The sequence below is a fragment of the Topomyia yanbarensis genome, chromosome 3, assembly GCF_030247195.1.
Source record: "Topomyia yanbarensis strain Yona2022 chromosome 3, ASM3024719v1, whole genome shotgun sequence".
Classification (NCBI taxonomy): Eukaryota; Metazoa; Arthropoda; class Insecta; order Diptera; family Culicidae; genus Topomyia; species Topomyia yanbarensis.
In genome coordinates, this window is record NC_080672.1 from 122,583,650 (window position 1) to 122,604,984 (window position 21,335).

Here is a 21,335-nt window from a genome sequence, read left to right on the forward strand (position 1 = left end):
TCTTCAACCCGTAACACAGGAACCAGAATTCCGATTCCAATGGAATGTAATAGCAGTCAATAGGGATGTAGTAGCTTTCACTTGAGGCTAAATTAGAGAAAATCGAGTTAGACATTTCCAAGAAGCGGAATAGATTAGCACCGGCTTGACGCCAAATCCCTAAAACTAAAACACACCTTGTGTTTCAATCGAACGACTGGTCAAACGTGATGTCCGTCCGAGCAGAAGTTTTGTTTATGCCGATAAGACACAGTGAAGCCGAAACTTGTCTTGGCGTAGCAGGCTTATGCGAAAGCACTATGCTATACAGTCAGGTTTTTTTACGCGGGGGATACATGCCGCGTAAATGAAAACCGCATAAATTTCAACATCCGCGTAAATGAAAAACGCATAAATTTCAAAATCCGCGTAAATGAAAATTGCGTAAATTTCAAAATCCGCGTAAATGAAGACCACTTAAATTTAAGAATCCGCGTTAAAGGGAACCTCGTTGATGGATACCGCGTAAATTCCAAAATCCGCGTAAATGAAAACCGCGTAAATTTCAAAAACCGCGTAAATTTCAAAATCCGCGTAAATGAAAACCGCGTAAATTTCAAAATCCGCGTGAATTTCAAAATTCGCGTAAAAAACCGCGTAAAAAATACCGCGCAAAAACCGCGTAAAAAAACTAGAGTGTATTTCACCCTAAGGGTCGATTTCTTCACCCACGCTTAACTTTTAAACCAGGATTACTAGTACACTTAAACCCGGCTTAAGCGCTAAGCGAGGGTGAAGAAATCGGCCCTAAGAAGAAAAATTGGGTAAACACCAAAATTTCTCACTTTATTTCCTTTTAATAGGATGCGCATTTGTTAAATTGTAAAAATAGAATTTGAACGTTTTAGAAAGTCAGTTTACAAAGTGCTACTTGTATTGAGAAAATTTGAAATTTCACCGATTTTTCACATTTTCTTAAAAAGTTCAATGAACGCCACACTAAATGCACAGAAAGATCCTGACGAGTTATTATATTCCTTTTCTAAAGCACAGTGTGCATACTTTTTGAAAACTAGCGAGCAGAGTAATTTTCCAGACGCCTATAATTTTCCACCGCAAATCTTCAAAAAGTTGTCTAAAAATAGAAATTATGTCGTACACGCGCTGAGCGTAGCAATGTGCATGTGGATGTTTTTACGCTCGTTAGTACATCGTTCAACAAAAGACTCTGTGTCAAATCACTATCCTGTAAAATTATGCGGCATGCGCCAGGAAGATGTGGTAGAAGGGTAGTGATAGCAAAAAGTTACTGCGAAAGTCGCCCTACACCCACGCAATCAACACCAGCGAGGCAGACCGTTTTTTTTTTTCATCCGACCCGTGCCATCGCAAGCTCAATGTAGATAGCTATGTTCATTTGAGAGACTGGCGCGGGATGACCCGCGTTGAAATCGACACAGATCTGATCAGGTGTGGAAATTTATTAGCGAATGGGCCCTCTTTCCAATATGTATGCCAGACTTCTAATGTAATTCGGCTGACTTCAATACTCTTGGGATTTTGGAAATTACGGCTCCCCTTCCTCAAAAGCAATAACTTTCTCACTCGCTACTAGGCTCAACCTATGTAGGTATGTGGTACGTGCGTAGAAGTGATAAACAACTTGAACTAAGCGTGCCTCCCACATTTATTTATGTGGGGGCGTAAAGGAGATGAATATGTCGAAGCTGGTTAGCCACTTTCTGTGGGACCGCAGAACGGTTCGTAAGCAAGTCTGTGGTAAATTTTACTAACCATACAGAACTTTAGGAGGTTCCGCATCCTCGTTAAACGGTGATAGCCCCCAGCGAAGAGTCTCGTCTAGATTTTACCTTTCTACTTGAAATGATTCTTAGCCTCAATACCGTGAACATTGTGTAAGATTTACGACGCACCTAAAATGATTATACCGGTCATGTTGTCCGACAGTAGTTGTACGAAAATCCTAAAGGAAAGGAAACACGGTATTCTAAAGGAAAGTAAACACGTACGACGTATAGTATAGTCATGGTTAAGCTGACTAACTCTGACGAAAAAATCCGTACACCTCGCGGACTGTGTGCCTGACCGTGGTGAACGATCGCGATTCGTTGCGGAATGGTGTATGGATTTTTTCTTCAGAGTTGGTCAGCTTAGTCATGGTATTAGATGCGGTTGCAGAAGTTGAGCTACTATTTTGACAATTTTAGCAAATATTACAGCGACCAAGCGTAATGATTAAGCAACTACTGGCTTGTAAGATTAGCGTCGTCCCTTGGTAATATCCCTAACTCATTGGACTGATATATTGTTTTTACTTTTATACGTTCATAAGCGGCTTAGTGCAAAAAACAAAACAAAAACATCGTGTCGAGATATAAGGGCAAATAATAAACTATTGAAAATAATCTGTTATTTTTAAGATTGTAGAGTGCTTATTTTGTTCAGTTTCACATTTCTTAGAAAAGAAATGTATAGAGTTCGATCAAACTTTCAAGTTTTTTTTCAGAGGCCCTCTCCACTATATTGACTATCACTTCGCTCTGGTGTATGGTGATGGGTTCATGATTTATCATCAGTTACATATCGTCGCATACAATGATTAGGACCAGCACATTTAATACAGATGTACTCCTTTTAATTCCACTATGCATATTATAATAAAATGCACTTGCACTTCATTATACTAGTATTTCGACTACGACTTCAGTGTTCGTATCTGTCTATAGGAAATTACGGGGTACAGTCTTTTATTTAGAATACGGATAGGATGTGGTCGGTAGATGCGTGAAGCAGACCGATTTTCACATGAAATTCGATTGAGTAAGGACGGAAAGAAATGTTTGAAAATTTACAAGCTTTAGGCTACATCCAATTCCCATGGGTTAGAGATTTGACGTGTAATTTTAATATCTTCTGTAAAAACATGTTCTTCTACCTTGGATTTGAAGTGAAATGGTGAATCTTTATCTGAATCTCTAGAAGCTTTTGCTATTTCCGAAATGTGTTCCTTGAATCGAAATTCTAGTGTTCTCTTGGTTTGTTCGATACAAACTTTATCGCAATGTGAACATGATATTTTGTATACTCCCGATTTGTTGAATGCTTCTATCGGATCTTTTGTAGATAATAGTACTGATTTTAGTTGGTAGTTTCTTCTACTGAAAATTATATTCATGCCAAACTTGTTTAATTTTGTTCCAAGTGGATAAGCCGTATGTTTGTTGAAATCTACGCAGTTATTGGGGTTAAGGTTGTGAGAAATTGTTTCTTAAGCATTCATTTTTATCAATTACTGATTGAATGGTTTGTTCTAGGTACACATTGATCCTACCAATTCGGATAGTGAATTGTTTTTCTTTACGTTTTGTTTTTGCATTTAGTGGCAAGCTAAGCGTGTTATGTATCATGTGGCAAACAGCGGCCATTTTATGCTGATAAATCTTTCGGTATTTGTAGGTCCCTGGGCTTGGGTGATGAGCCTAATGGGCGCGTACTCTTGCTTGGTCGATAAGAGTGGGAGATCCGAGCGTGTGCTGGTTCATTGATCTCTGAATCTCATGACTAATAATCATTCGATCGAGTGTTTTGGCGGACGGCTGATATGGATGTTTCTACTTTCAAATGGGGGAACATACTGCTTCGGTTGTTCGAGGACTCATTTGATCTTGAGCATAGTGATCGAGTCATTCGATTCGGATCAATGGACTGTCATCTATAAGAGATGATCAGACTGAAGGTGGGTGTTTTTATCTCTTAAATCGCTCTGTCGCTCTGGCTCGTGAAAATGGCGAGTAACACTCGTCTATAACGAATCGGATTCGCTGTTTTCAGAAACAGAGATGACAATCTCTTATGGATGGAACCTTCTCTTAAACATATTGTTCAGCCACTAGTTAATGCTCAACTAAATCAACTTAATAAACTGAAACACGTAGTTTTTGAAGAAATCCAATCCACGTGAACCACATCACCAAACACCTAAAAGGGATCATCTATAAATGACGTAGCATTTTTTGAGTGATTTTTAACACCCCCCTCCCCCATCGTAGCATTTCGTCACAAACCTCTAAATATCCCCCCCCCCCCTGGTAATTACGTAGCTTGACGGTAGCCCAGCCCCCCCTTGTCACCGTAATTTTTTTTTAATTCTCTTCTATTCCCCTTTAAAAAAGCTACGTAGCATGACGTGACCACCTACCCCCCTGTCGTCACACATCATCACAAAATACAAAACTCCCCCCTCCCCCATATCATGCTACGTCATTTATGGATGATCCCAAAGTAGTAATATCTATTATGTAATATCTATTTCTTTATCGCTCTCGCAGGTTTATGGGATTGACAATATTGTAAACATCATCAAGCCAAAATAGATTCAATAGAGTTATCTAAATATAAGGACCTTCGCTCTTTTTAGTTTCTATATTTGCACCAAGTTCTACTACTAGAGGTTAATTAGTTCTCATGTTAAGAAATCCACCAATCATTATGACTACTCAGGATTTTATTTAAATAAGAAATCCGCATCAAGATGTTGATTACAATACGCCTCGATAATGGTTTATCGAGTAGGCCAGGAGGGCTGATATGAGCCTTTTTTCTGTTCTATACCTTTCATCTATTTACTCTCTCATAACCGACAATCAACCAGTAACAAATAGATACCGTAAACCGGGGTGACATTGATCACTTTTCGAAGTAATCATTACATATTTTTAGACGCAACACATTTATTTCAAGTTTAATATTTTTAAACCATGTACTGATGTATGGAGAACAAGATTGGATGGTTTTACTTAAAATTGTCCGCTTACAGCTATTTTTTTCAAAAATGATTTCACGTTGAAGTCCGTTTTCGTGTTCCGGGGTGACTTTGATAAATTTCGGTTTTTTGTAGTTTTTGTGCCCAAAAACCGAACAATATACTCAAAAAGTATAACAAATCAGTATTTTATAAGTTTAGAGTAAAAATCATTTCAAATTGAAATGATTCGGTAGACTATTCTGGTTTAATAAGCGATCTACGAAAAATGTTTCGAGTGATCAAAGTCACCCCGATGATCAAAGTCACCCCGGTTTACGGTAATTGAGAATGGATGTGCTATGTGTGGTGGTTGGCTATCCAAGTATTGGTAGAGTTTGAAGTACAAATGTATGTCTTTCATGTGTTGATCATGAATTCAATTGTATCTTGTACCTATCTAATCTATTACGTCTCTCACATTTTGTCCTTTATTTCTTCTTTTCGAGTCCTATACTGCCATTCTACACCCGCCTTCAGCTGGGTCAGAAAAGATGGTGATAGTGAACGTCTTAACACTCACACATTCTCAAACGCGGTCTCAAGCGGGAACCTGCAAAAATGCCCTCGCGCACGCGATTACGAATCGATCACGTCCGGAAGTCTATCCTTGATCCTAGAAGCCTACGCTCATACCTATTAGACAACGCGTCTCTTAGCGACATGACCGGGAACCCTATCGATATAAGGGACTCCCACTCTTTGCCAGAATTCTAACCACGCACCGAAAATTTAATATCAGACTCACGGTTCGCGCGACCATTCAAGAACACACGTTATAAAATCACGTTAGCGTACAACCGTTGGAACCCCTCGCGATTTTCCAAGCAACCTACGTCCACGAACTCGCAAACATGATTACACCCCTGTGATAAGGTGAAAATCTCAGCACTTATAAACTTACCAACGCGATCTCAAGCGTCAACCTACAAACTCCCGCGCTCGCGCCATCATGAATCGGGATCGTCCGGAAGTCTCTATCCTCGGTACCAACAATCTAGGTCCTTGTTAATTAATAAAAAACAAATAATAATATTGAAAAATAACTCCCATATCCACTAGACAAAACGATCCATGGCGACATGACCGGAAACTCTAGTGATATGGGGTAACTCTCTCCCTGTCAGAATGTTATCCGTACACCGAAAACTAAAGATCAGAATGACGGTCCGCGAATGTATGAATGGCCGCAAGGTTTCAAAATTTCACGCGAAGTCACATGCACGCGAGCACACGCGACAAACACGTCAACATACGAACGCTTAAGCCCTTCGCGATCATCTACGTACACCTATGCCCGCGATCGCGTAAACTTGATAACACTCCGGCAATTGTGTGAACGTTTTAGTACGTACGAAGTTACAAACGCGGTCTCAAACGCGCTTTATCATGAATCGGTCACGTCCGGAAATCTTTAGCCTTCATTCTAGCAATTTAGGTCCATACATTCAGTTGGACCAATCAAAAAAAAAAAAAAAATAATAAAGCTCATATCCACTAGACCACGCGTTCTACGGCGACATGATTGGGAACTCTAATGATATGGAAGAACTCACTTTCTTCTGGAATTTGAACCGTACACAAAAAATTAAGTATCAGATTCACGGCCCGCGCGCGATCATTCTAGAACACACGCGAATATGCGAAAGGCACACGGTTATGAAATAGAATTTATACACGCGAAGTTATATACACGTTAGCACACGCGACATACAAACGCACACGCGATCGAGCACGCTAACGTACAAATGTTCGAGCCCTTCGCGATGCTACACGCGATTCCGAGTCCCTACGCCCGCACATGCCTGAACCGTACAAAGAATATCACATTCAGAATCACGGCCCGCTACAATTGGCCTATTGCAGTGTTTTATTGGGCGACATTGCCTGTCTCGTCTGCAAATTGTAGTATGTGATTCTGACGGGGAGCCCTTCCGAGAACCTAGCTCTACAGCTCCAGTAGGACAACTCTCGAAAAAAAATAAAATAGTATGAATTGTAAGAATACTTTAAAAGTTGTTAGCAAACTTTAGATAGAGTTTCAGTAAATTGTTCGACATTTTCGATCAATGCCTCTGACGAATAGCACAGGTGAGAGCGGTGGAATTCCAGTGTAGCGTCGCAGAACGGTAAGTGTAGTCAGGTAATTTCCCTCTTTGCCATGCATCTATTGCACATAGGACAGCTCGTCGCTGTTGTGCTATCTTATGACAAACGCAATTTTGGGGTAAACTGAGTTAGATATGCCACATTACCTGTCCAAAAAATCTCTACAATGTGGCATTTTTAGAATTTTGGTTACTGAGATATAGATAGAAACGCGCTGAGAAATTTTTAATTTTTTGTTTCAAATGACTGTGCCTGGAGATTTGCTCAAGTTATCTTGATGTATAAGATGTTTTTGCGTGTAAAACTATCCGAGAAACACAATAGCATAATCATTTTCAAAATGAAAATACATGAATTGTGATAAAAATGCAATTTAAGCTTTAAACTGGAAATTTAGCATATTTGGCAACACTGTAACCAAAAATAATTATTTTTTCTAGATTCCCTGACTCATTTCTTTCAAAATGCATCTCACCTATTGTTTATAGACCAAATGAAACCAAAGATATGAATAAAAGTAAATAATTGATGATTTTTTTCTATGGAAAATTTTCCATGCAGGATTATGACACGCCATACAAATTTTGTCCTCAATACACGCCTATGACACGTGTGAGTGTGACTTTTGTTTACATTTTTAGTAAAAGCTCGCAACATAGTCAACCGATCTTCGTAATATTTGAGAGATTAATACAGAATAGATAGGAGCATCAATTGTCTTCTTTGAATTGTTTATGTAATTTATACGTTTCGAGATATTCAATCTCAAACTTTAAAAATCGTTTTTCTCGGAATGTGCTAAATGGCGCTTGTCATAAGATAGCACAACAGCGACGAGCTGTGGAGTTTCGATACAGATCCTATTTGGTTTCGCAAGAAAAAAAATGCAGGTCACTCGATAGTTTCGCGTATTAAACACTTCTTTATTCAACCTAGGATTTTGCATGTGGGTGAACGAAATCGTTTCGCGAGTGGTTTGTTGATTTTCTGCCATCTCGATGGGAATCTCACTGACAATTGCAATATTTAGCGGATATAAACAATACATTTAAAAAAAACTGCGAAAAATTTAGTTGATTCCGATCAAATATGAACAAACTAACGTCCATAGCGGAGAAAAAAAATAGGGTAAAGCTTTTTTTTCTCCACCAAGACGAAAATTGTTTTAAACCATATTTTCGCGTTAAAGACACAAAGTATATAACTAAATTAGTTATGGAATTTGTGTTTTGACTTCCTCTTATGCTAAGCCCAAACAAGTTTCGACTTCATTAATTGTAACCAGCTTAATCGCAACTCCTTCTCTCGTGGGATATCATGCAGTACTAGGGGTTTGCTCAGAAACACAAACAGTGTTTTCATTTTGGAGCTACAGAGACACAATCTCATTCCCGTACACCGCTATGCGGAATGCTTATATGGGTTTCACAAGTAAAAATTAGTTTACGAGACATTTTATTTATGTAGAAATAGTTTACTAGACAGCATAGCGAAGATACAATAATTATCTTTGTACTACAAATGCTCATTTTTTCAAAAATATTCATAATTCTAAAGATAGTCAAATATACACTCAATCTCATATTCGTACAGTACACATATTTTTTTTAAAATCAATTGAAATTTTTATAATAAATATTCAATGTGGTAGCTTTTCCCTCGGCATGATACTGTACCTTGATGTGGTCCGGGTGCTTTCCCACCAAAGCAGTATTACAGTGATTATATCACAGAATCTTGGGATACGATTATTTTCTTTTTAGTTAAGCTACATTGTGATCAATTTTAGTACTTAACTTGGCGACCTTTATTATTCACTGCCATGGTCAAAAAATATACAATGTGGGTTTAGGGCCCAATTTTCTCTGCAGGCACCCTTCTTTTGCTGCTATATTTTCAATTAGATCCATGCTAACACTCACTAACACAAATTGCTTATTCTCTCATATACACTAACAATCTCTCATTCCAAACGTACAAACGTGGCCTACGCGATAACACAAACCTGGTCACAAATACGAACGCCCGCGATCTCGCCAGTATTCAAACACCCCCATTGATTAGGTGAACGTTGGAACCTAAGAACCTAAGATCGCGCAATCATGAGTCGGTCACGTCCGGAAGTCTCCGCCCTTGATCCTAGCAGCCCAAATTCATGCCTTTAGTTGGACTAATAGAAATAAAAACTAGACAAGACGTCCATGCGCGATCATTGAAGAATACGCGAACATGCGAATGGCCACACGCTTATAAAAATAATGTGTCCACGCGAAGTTACATACATACTAGCACACGCGACAAAAACGTCCACATACAACCGCTCGAGTCCTTCGCGATCATCCACGCACGACCACACCCACGATCTCATAAAACGTATAATACCCCGGTGACTAAGTGAATGGTTTAGAACTTATAAATTAACAATACCGGTCTCGAGAGTGAACCTCCAAATGCCCGTTGTCGCGCGATCATGAATCGGTTTCGTCCGGAATCCCCTATTCTCGGCCCTAGTAGCATAAGTCCAATGCCTTCAGATGGACCAATCAAAAATATAATGCTCATATCTACTAAACTACATAAAAATAGAATGTATACACACAAAGTCACATACACGCGACAAACAAATATAAAAATGCTTGAGCCCTTCGCGACTATCCACGCAACCTATACTCGCGCTCTTCCAGACATAATAACATCCCGGTGATAATATGAACGTCTCAGCACTTGTAATCACTCAAACGCAGTCTCAAGCGTGAACCTACAGTCACTCGCGCATTCATGAATCGTGCACGTCCGGAAGTCTCTATCCTCGATTCCAGAAGTCTAGGTCCACGCCTTAATTGAATCAATTAACTCTACAGCTCCAGTAGGACAACTCTCGAAAAAAATCGGAATATTATTAATACTCAATAACAATACTAACTCTTCTCTTTATTTTATTTTTATTTATTTTCGGTCTCATGCGTTATATTCTTGTGATGACCTTTTCGAGCTCATACATCCAAGAAGAGCAACATTGCTGCCAACAATGATTCTTCTCTGCCATCAGACGAAGCCAGGTTTTAGAACAATGGAGATGTATTCTCATACTCGATGGAATCAGATAAGTAGGAACGATCAACAAACTGCAAGTAGTATATAACACATTTCTTATTTTAACGTGTAAATTATTATTCGCATTAAAATATTATTTACAGGCTCCACACATATCTCAAATACACAAATGCTTCACAGGTGACTAGGCCAAGTGCATTCACTCGTAGGATCTATCATTTCGATGATCTACGAAACCAGTGCACAAGTAAGCTGACATAAGCTAGTCTTATCTGGTGAATGCATGTAACCTGGAAACCCCAGACACGACAGGACGAGACGGACAGACTGGACTCGACGAGGCCTAGTTCAGAGTTTTCTGGCATTCTGCAATGCACGGTTAGTGACCTAAAAAAAGAAACATGTTATTTTTCCGTTTATTTTTCCGTTTATTATGTTCCGTTTATTATGGCATGTTATTTTTTCGTTTATTACTATATCTTAAGTTAGGTTCATACTCATACTCACTAACACAATCAATAGCATATTATCCCATATAACCTCACATCCAAAGCGCACAAACGCCCCTAACTTTCGCGATAACACAAACCTGGTCAAAAACGCGAATTTACATTACAATTTCAATCATCGACACACACACCTACGCTCGCAATTACGCCAACATTAAAACACCCTCTTACTTAAGTGAACTTTTCAGCACCTATAACTTTACAACCGCGGTCTCAAGCATTAATCCACCACTCGCGCGATCATAGACCAGCTACGTTCGGAATTCTCTACTCTCGACTCATGCCTTCAGTTGGACCAATCAAGAATGATGCAATGAATGATGCATATTCACCAAACAACACGTTCTTCTACCATACACTAAAAATTAATTATCATATTCACGGTCCGCGCGCGATCGTTCAAGAATACACGTGAATATGCGAATGGCGACACGAATCTAAAATCGAATTCATGCACGCAAAGTTTGAGACACGCTAGCATTAAAATGCTCGAGCCTTTGGCGATCACACACACAATTAGTAAACGCCCACGCTAACCCAGACAGATATGCACTCCTGGACTCGAACGACAAAAACCACACCTTCCACGCATACACCACCCAGGACTGAACATTAGATTCATACATACAAAGCAACAAGTAATAATTACAGGTATTCGTCTGGCAACCGGGGGAAGTACATCTCAAACGCAGAACTTATCATTTCAATGATGGCCTTGGATCTGCGTTGCCTGTGTTCAAGGCACCATAGCTTTGTCCGTCAGGTCAAGGATGTATGAAACCCGCTAGCCACCACCCTCGCCCCTACCTGCCCACAAAGGGATAAAAAAAATTCAATGTGGTAGCTTTTGTTTGTAATTACAGTTTTCAATCGTAATGGAATGCTGACCACTAGTTTTTGTGTGTATTCAACTTAAATTTTATCCCATTCTTCTAAATAGTAGCTTCTAGGATCATACTCATTATAATTAAGATAGTTTCGCGCTTTTTATCTAAAGACTCCCATATATTTTTCTGATCAGGTAATAAACAGGGTCCGCTATGGAGAATACAGAACATTTAAACAATTATAAATTTACTCTAAACGTTTTTTGCACGTTCTTCTCCTGATCGAATTTCCAATATCCAATGGCGGTGGTCAGCTATTCACGTCCGCGTGATTCATCAACAGTGCTATCTTTGAAAAATGAACTACCTTGGTTATGCAACTAATTTTTCCGATCTTATTTTATTGGAAATAATTAAGTAGTCTTTATTTTATCATATTCAGAATTGTACATATTCTGTCGTATGTAATTTTAAATGTTCTTTGATTTGATGGCATTGTGAGGGAACACGTATCCGCCGGTTGATGCCAATCGAGCTGAGATTTCTTTGGACTGATCAAACCAGCTTCTTTGTTTGTTCAGTGTTTATTTGACCGACCAGGAAACTAATCCACTGGGTATTGTGCGTGAGGAATACGTATGATTTTGCCTGAGTGAAATGATGACTGTTGAATCATATATAAGGGTTGAGAATTGACAGTTCGCAAGAAGAATCAGAAGCCAATTTGCAATTACCAATTTGCAGCAGTCATATCAGCACGAAGAACATATGCTTCATTGTCATATTCATTAGCTTACTTTTAGTCCAATAAATCAATTAAATTAAATCAAATTAATTGTTCTCATTATGTTGAATACTTCCAATTGCTTTGAAGTAGTGCATGCACTATACTATTGATTGTCATGTTAACAATATTTCTTCATGAGTATAAAAATATTCTAGCTTGATTATTGACGTAAAAGGTGACAGGTTAGTTACTTTTCGTTCTTATTGTTTTTAATCTTGTTCTAGTAATTAGTGTAAAAATTAGCGTCTTCGATTATATATTTGACATAAAAAGCTGGTCGTTTCAGGTATTTCGGCAGTGCTTATTTTATACCTTATTTGAGCACTAGCGGCCGTTAGTTCAGTGAGCCATTTACGCGATCTCCGGAGGAGTAACAAGGCGCCCGAATAATACTCGGTACCTTATTTAATTGTGCGCGGAGAAAGAAATCAATATATAATTGTCATTTTTTTGCTATATAAATACCAAATTTTATATACGATGAATAGTGCTTGTATTGCGAAGTCTTTAATTACATAGGTACTACCGCATCTATTTCGACAGATCTATTGAGACGCTAAAGGTAATCGTGTTCAAAATATTGAATTCTTTTTTAAATATCGTGTTTCGCCGGAATAAAAAAAAAAACAAGGAGTAATAGAATTGTTCACATACCGTCTGATTCCATTAAACATAAGCAACACTCCCGACTGTTGCCAATCCGGACTTGAAGTTGCTTTTTGCAAACCGGACATTTCCAAATTCATTCAACAAACGATAAATCAACCAAATTCTCGGCAGCCGGCTGCCCAGAGCAATAAATACATGATAACACTTATGAGAGATAGCACTTATTAAGGTGAAGCCAGGTTTGTGTAACTCTTTACCCCATCCTACTAACAAAAACGCCTTCCCGTGGCAAACGTGGAGATGCAGAGATATACACGGTCTCCATAACAACGTTTGCTACACTAACATTCCTTTCCTTCACCGATGACTGTAAGGACGTGGCCGGCGCCGTTATTGATATTTGAACGCATAGAACTCTTGAAACGTGCACATTGAGGATGGATAGCTACTTCCAGGCCCCATTCGTTGATTCTCTGTTCAATTTTGCTTGTTCTGGTCAATCACAGAGTAGCAACTACCAATCGTACGGTCATCATGCTCATGCTTATGATCTAATTTCCAATATGCACCATTTCTTAGTAAAAGTACCATTTTACGTAGGGTTCGCAGTACCAACCCTTTTTGGCGAGAACCGGTACTACGGTACTGAAGCCCTCAGTACCGGTAAAGTACCGGTACTCGAATATTTTTTTTTTAAAATTCGAAAAAAGCTTCAAACTGAAATTGAATGCTCAAACTGATGATCTTATTCTCAGATGATTGATTTTTGCTGATCAAAAAACATGTTTATTGTTTTTAATTGCTTCGGAATGGCAAGACTCATTTCACAGAAGATATTTTTCGTATAGGGCACCTTCTTTTATTTCGAAATCTAGGCCACTTTGAAATCAATAACTGCTAAGTGGTGCGACTTTCGTCGACTTGAACAGATGGTAAATGTATGAAACCCTATTAACAACAGTAAATCAAAGCGAAAATTGCAGTAAATCCGAGCAGGTTAATCGCATTTCCTCTCTTGCTTTTCTGAAAATTAGTTTCGACCTTTATGTCGTTTGCCTACTGTTCTCTAACGCATATCCAGGCTCTTTGCTTTCCTGTAATCTGTGAAGTTTTGCTGAATTTTCCGATCACCTATAATTACAAATCGCCCCATTTGAAGCAGTTCAGCAAGTTAGCTACTAAATCGCTGTTCGTTCTATTGTAGATAAAGGTTTAAGAGCAAATCAAATACAGACATGACTTAGACCATAGTCTTATTACGCGTCACCCAGTGAATAATGGAAACCAATCAGAATGTCGCCAATAAAACTTTAACTTCTAGAATTATTATGATGATGGCCCCACCTCATTCCCACACAAAGGTGTTATCTCAACGATTTATCAAGACAAATTAATATAATTAAACGTTATCTTGCAGACCGATATTTTGAAACAGATCCCTCTGCAGAGTTAACATATTTGTCATAAAAAATTGTATAGTACCGAAAATATCGGTACTGGCTTTTGTTCAGTACCGGTATTACGGTACCAAAAATGGGTCGGTATTCCCGGGATTTTCGGTACCGGTATTACCGGTACCACAACCCTAATTTTACGGAAGCTTTGCTTTAAAATTTATTTTAAGATATTCATATTAAAATACACATTCTGATCCATCATTCCATCAATGAAGACCAAAATTTCTAGCACTTCTAGTGGACATATAATACCCCATACAATAACTCCACTGTCCCTGCGCTTAGCTGCTGTTATAAGGCTTTTACGTTCAGATCTGAGTTCGATTTTCTCCACTCAAAACAACAGCCATTTGAGTCAAAGATGTTGAATTTGGACTCGTAGATAAAGTTTACAAACTTTCCAATATTCCGATAAAATGTTTCAATGTTGTTTAGAAAATAAAAAATCAATTCTTTGTTCTTCTCATTGATGAACGGTTTCTTGTTCAGAACACAGGCAATGTAATTGTCCGTTCTCCATACATTACGAACCATACCAGAGCAGACTTATACTTAAATGCTATGATTCAATTTATTTACCATGTATATAACATAAATTGCTCGATTTTCCCAAATTTTTCTAATTAAAAATCGTTTATCCCTCATCGTAAATTTTTTACAGTTTGACTTTTCATAAGTGTACGAATATGAAATTGTGCCATTTTCATACCAAGTAAAGATTTTTTATGTGTAGTGTACGGAAACTTGCATATTTTACATTAAAAATGATTAGAAAATGACAGGTGATGAGTCTGCTACCACATTTACAAAACAATACCTATATTATATAGCGCAAACATTTATGAAACTATATTAAACATATACACTAGAGGTATACGAATATGAAATTGTGTCACTGTAGCTTAAATCCGACGCAAGCTTAGTTCTGTCGCTAAGTTAGTGTCGTATTCTGATGGGACGAAGTCGAAACGCAAATTTCATAACTAATTCTACATTTCCTATGCAGCTCTTATGGAATAATCAACAGAGAAATATGATGAAGTCAGTGTAAAATCGCTGAAAATATCATCTTATCTCAACGTAACTGTCTAGTTTTCTTAGAATTATTTAGTATATTAATTTATGTACATAATACACCCGATTAGGTGAGCAATGTTATGATAAAATTAAGAAAATTTGATTGAAGTTTCTATTTGCTCAAATATACAGTATTTTGTATATCTAACTAGTGTATTATCGATTTTAATTATGTGAATATGGTTAATTTGATATTGCCTTTTATGTATTTTGTTGGCTCAATACAAAATGTAAACTATTGAAACCTTAATGAAAATGTATTGCTTAAAACCACACAGGAAATTGTAGTAATTAAAGAGCAAATAAGAAAATTTATTGCGAAGATCCAGAAGAACCGAGTTTGATAGTCATGAGAGAAAGCAATATCATAACACCAACCTCCCTTTCGAAGCAAGTGTGATGGAAAACCCAATTGTAAATGAATGAAACTGCAGCTCACACACACCCATGGTATTTTGTGGAGCTCTCCAACAGCCAGTGACAATATGGTAAAAGAGCGGCACTCGAGTGCGCGCGCATTCCTTTTCCTGATTGCTGTCTCGAGCACCAGACAACGGATGGCGATGGTGACTCATGCCAGGAGCCATATGCCTATACATATACGCTGTATGCATAAATTTGCAACATGGAACATTACACTGCCGCCACCGAGGATACGTTTGCTCTCACGGTGTACAACTGCCCTCTTCGTGGGGTGGGTCTATCCTTGTTGTACATGTGGTCGTGTCGCTTTAGCCCCTTCCCACACGAAACCTACGAAGAAAGTGTACAGCACATGTTATTGCTAATTACTTTTCCTATACGATTTGAGAAAAGTTACTAAAATCTATATTTGTTGTGGTTTATAATAGCGATATTAACAAATATAAACAAAATAAGTTTTCTTTAAAGATGGATAAAGTCTTCAAAATAGAAAAAAAACTTCTAAAAATTTTTGGTTCTATGCTGTTGCTTCTTAGAATTACAGCAAAACGTATAACAGGTGAAACAGTATTTTCATGTCACAAATCAGAGTGGTACTTTTTTGTCGGCTACCGTTTTTTCGCAATTTTTAATGATTACTATCAATCTGTTTATCATCATTATCGTGGCCGAATCATGGATTTTAGATTTCCAGGTTTCTCGAGCTTGGGTCATCGGTCTATTTGAATACCCGCGCACGCGCGTTTTCCTCGATTACACACAGCGAGTGCGGGATTAGCTTAGCTTAGCTTAGTTGACCGCCCGTGAGTTTCCCGTGATTGATCAAAGCCTGTTGAAATTCAATATTGAACCAAATGTATGATACTTGGGAGTAGTTCATCATACTCAGCGTGCAACCTAAAGAGATTAAGATTATAGTATGATCAATAACGTAGATGGCCACGCCCATGCAGGTCAATTTTGGGATGGGAAGGAATGTTAGTTCAACACTTGTGACTATTATGACCGAGGAATTCTCTGCATCATCCACAAGTGTCACAGGATAGGATTAGCGTTAGTAGGTAGGGAGATGAATCAGGATATATCTTGGTAGATATTGTGATTTAGCAAAGTACTCACACGCTTTGTCTTTTCATTTTAGATCAAAGTTTTCAGGTGTGCGACCTCTAGTAGAAATATGAATCCATTCAAATAGGCATTTTAAAAATTATTCTTCTGTGGAGCGTAATGAAAGGATAAAGCCGCGTGGAATATGATAGAGGTCTATTCATCTATAGACAATATGATGTTAGCAATATGTACGAAGTCGCTCGCGATCAATTTCCGAGAATTCGAAACGAACAATTTGAACTCCGAACAGCAGGCCATCGGGAGTAATGCTTCTTATTAACACTTCAATAATCATTTTCAAAGTTTGCACTACAAAGAAAGCGTACAAATGTATAAAAGATATCCCATTGTGAAAAAATTCACTACGAAATGTTAATGACAAGTAGGCATCTCCACTCTCCCAATCAGACACGTTCCCATAATTGGGTTAAATACCAATTGCAAACGACATGTTTATTATGTGTCAAAAATATAATAAACACTACGACAGGGGATCCCTCGGTGAACAAGAAGAAGAATGGATGGGAGAACAGCAATACTAGAAATACCGACTACCATATGATCGGTGCAAATTCGAACGAGTGACAGAGTATTGCACTGGATGATTTTGAAGAAAGGACCAGGAGTGCGATTTTACGAAGTTTTAGCTTCCAATGATCCTACTTTTTCTGAAAAAGTGAAATTCTAGAATGTTGAGTTTTTTATCACTGTTTAGGAAAGCAAAAGTATCATAAAGCTAGTGTCAGGCCTTCATGAGACCTCAAGTCACTTTTGGAGGTATTCGTAAATTAGATTTGTCGGTAGACGGTTCCAGATTTAATAAAATACTTAATTTTACACATCTACAGATCGCTTGCAACATAAAAAACTTTTTGTGCAATTCGACAGCTCCATCTTAGGACAATTCCATAAATTTCCTACATGAAAGTTTACTTTTTTTAAAAACGGTTTTTAAACCAAAGCTTTGGAAGTTAAACCTCGGCGTGTTACTTAGTATAACATTAGATTTCGTCATTTACGGCTATTATACAACCGCCAGAAGAAACTTAAAACGTTGGTGCACAATCGAGAATAGCGAATCAGAAAAGGTGACTATATGTCAGTGATTCACTAAATACAGAATAGATAAAGGTTATGATGTAAAACCTTAAGGTCCGTCCAGGTTCAGTATTCGGTACGGAGCAATACCTCGACCTAGGAACTCCTAGTATGTTGTTAGTCACCTCTTACGACGTGGGAGCAGTTCCCAGAGGTTCTATTCCTGGCTGAAATAGTGCAAAAAGATTTGCTCCGAAGTCGACGACCTCTACCTCGTAGGTTCTCTGCTGAGCATAACTTTTCGGCATTCGTACTACGTGTACAGCCCGCTGTACTGCCCTTGTATGCAAAAGTGACGTAAACGCCACTTTGGTCAAATTTCTCTTTGTCGTATTTTTAAGTTTGCTACGAAAATCCGCATCTTTCAGTGCAAGCACTTCAAATGAAAATAAAAAATGATCTGTTGAAACGCGAAAAAAGAAGTGATGAAAGCATGCTTTTACCCGCACCATGCAAGATAAAAATTGATTTCCTGAAAAATATAATCGATGGCGTTTACGTCACTTTTGCATACAAGGGCAGTGTAGTCAGCCGTATTTTCTCAGCTTTCCAATGTAAATATGTTTGTATACTCCATTTTTTACTGTGCCGCCAAGTACTGAACGCTGCTTTTTTCAAAACCCGTGCCTCATGTTAGTACGGAGCAGGGAGTATCACCGATTTATATAGAGTAAGTTTTGTGCGCGGTTCTAGCTGTTGCCAGTAACAACACTTGGTATCGAGAAAAGCGGTCGATATCGATGGAGTAAAGCAGAGTTCCTCTAATCAGAATCCGACACTAACTTAGCGACAGGACTAAAACATCGCTAGGTCCAAAATCAAAAACATTATTGTGTTTCTGAGCAAACCTCTAGTACTGCGTGATGTTCCGCAAGAAAAGGAGTTCTGATTAAGCTGATGAGAATCATTGAAACCAAAACTTGGTTTGGTTTAGCAAGCCAATTTAGATAAAAACTATTTTTTCTTCACTAAGGAGAAAATTGTTCCACAAATCCTTCAACTTAATTATTTTTGGTGATGCATTTCGAGTTCCTCTCATCAGAATGCGACACTAACTTAGTGACAGGACTAAGCTAGCGTCGAATTCTTAATCCTGTCACTAAGTTAGTGTCGGATTCTGATGATTTCTATGATGATATGATGTCACTGCTACTATCGTTTTTTTTAAATGTTGATCTTTCAATTAAGATAACTTTTTGTTTCTTCCTCAATCTTTAGGTATGGATGTCAGCAATCTACAAAATGGATATTTTTGTAAATGCTTATGAGCGCATTATCTAAATCCGTGACAAGTTCCTACAATTATCGTTTAGGTATGTATGTTTTCTACTTTTATTGCCTACTAAATAGACTGTTCATATTGTTTCCCTGAATTACTCTAAACCACCTAATATATTCAGTTAGAATTGAACAAGCGTTAGATTTTGGGTATCTTACAGATATTTAAGTGTTGAATAGGGAGATTTTGTAAACCCAATGCTAATTAACACATCAAATTGCATCACGAAAAAAAAACGCTGTAGAAAATTACCTGTTCAAACTTCCCGACAATAGAATATAATCTATTAGTAAGCTTTTGGCATATTTATTTCATTCAACTTCAATACCATAACCGTACGCTCGCACCTTACGCTTAACTCCACTCATTACGTTCTGTACAACATCTGGCTGCAGCTTCTTCCGTACGGAAACCCACTTTTTCTTTATGTCTTCCTCAGATTTGACGTCCTTGGGATGCTTCCGTAGTGCCTGCTTCATAATTGCCCAGTATTTTTCGATGGGCCTTAGCTTCGGTGCGTTGGGGGTGTTTATGTCCTTGGGTACGAAAGCGACCCCGTTGGCTTCGTACCACTCCAGGACAACATTTGAATAGTGGCACGAAGCTAGATCCGGCCAGAAGATCGTATGGCCCTCGTATTGCTTTAGCAGGTGAAGCAGACGCTTCTGCAGGTAGGTAGGTAGATCTTCCCATTTACAGTCCCGGTAGTTACGAACGGCGCACTTCGTTTGCCACATGAGCAGATCACTTGCCAAATCATGTACTTATTGGCAAATTTCGAAAGTTTCTGCTTCCTTACTTCCTTTTGTGCTAGGCGATGAAGACCAGTAGCCCCAGAAGTCCGCCTTCACGGAAGTCTCATCATTCATGATGAGACAATGAGGCTTCGTCAGCATCTGGGTGTACAATTTCCGGGCCTGTGACTTTCCCACCGTATTTTGCTGTTCGTCACAATTTGGAGCCTTCTGCACTTTGTATTATATGCAGTCCCTCCCGGTCCTTGGCTCTCTGAACGAAAGATTTGGACAGATTCAACTTTTTGTCCACATCGCTGACCGAAGCATTGGGATTCCGCTTAAATGCTTTCACTACACGCTTGTGATCCTGTTCACTAATAGAACATCCATTCTGATCGCATTTCTCCTTCCGTTCGATGCTCAGAGTTTGGTAGTAACGTTTAATCATACGACTCACCATTGACTGCACAATTCCGAGTTGTTTTACGATGTCCCGATAGAAGAGTTGAGGATTTTCCAGGTGCGCAAAATCAATTCGTGACGGTACTTTTACACTTTTGCCATTTTCTCCAATTTTCGAAAAACTGACGGCGATAAAAATACAGTGTAAACAATATACTCTAACTACTTCTACCCAAATTTTCAAGAGGAAATACCCAATTATTTCCTACAGCGTTTTTTCCGTGATGCGATTTGATGTGGTACATTCTTTATTATCTGAAATAAAGGCTGCATACAGCCAGCCTCAATAACACTGATAAGGAGATTTCGACCACTGCGCTGCTGCATGCTCTAATCTATGTTTTGTAATCGATAACAACGAATCTCCCTTCGGACCGAAAGAGCGCACACATGCGCACATTCGTTTGTCGTTTGCAAACTCCCGGAATTCCATCGAACCTGTATCTGCTCTCTCAGCTGTAAATCCTTATTTTTCGATTGTTCCAGTTTAGTTTCGCACGAAGCTTCGGTCGGTATGGATTTGTAATCGCAGCCCACAGGGTGAATATCTAGTAGTTCTGTTCTGAACACTCTTCTCCAGGAGGGTCAAATCTGAACCCAAAAAATACAGGATATTACGGTAGATGTTATGAAATTTGTGAATGTTTCGCGATTTGGTGAAGTGAAGTGAAAAAAGTAATTTTTTGAGGAAGTGCTGCATAAAGTTTTCTGGAAATTCAACTTGAATTATAAATTTTCATCTGTAAGTGTGATAAATCATGAAGTGGAAAATATATTTTCCCCATTTTTACGTGTTTGCAAATTTATAAAAATCTATAATTTCTAAAGTGTTGTAAATGTAATCCAAAGTTCCAGCGTTTTTAGACTAACTGGGAAGAAACTTGATAGAGGTCATGTACTAGAAGTACCATTGGATTCCATATTTGATTTTCGTCTGTGATGAAAAGCAGTTGGCGGCCATATTGGAAAATGTGATCAGGGATTTTCCCAGAGTGA

The 21,335-nt window shown here is 38.4% G+C and overlaps 1 protein-coding gene across 7 annotated transcripts in view; it reads left to right on the forward strand.

Moving 5' to 3' along the window:
* LOC131692357 (kinesin-like protein unc-104) overlaps positions 1–21,335 on the forward strand; it is a 149,241-nt gene that overhangs the window by 48,648 nt on the left and 79,258 nt on the right. For 5 of the 7 annotated variants that reach the window (XM_058979356.1, XM_058979359.1, XM_058979361.1 and 2 more), the window contains exon 1: positions 20,841–21,081. The exons of 1 other annotated variant lie outside the window; for it this stretch is intronic. The gene's annotated coding sequence lies outside the window, so the exon portion shown is untranslated. Of the gene's footprint in view, positions 1–19,079; positions 19,175–20,840; positions 21,082–21,335 lie in introns of those variants that run through there. One more of the 7 variants, XM_058979358.1, reaches the window with a different exon arrangement.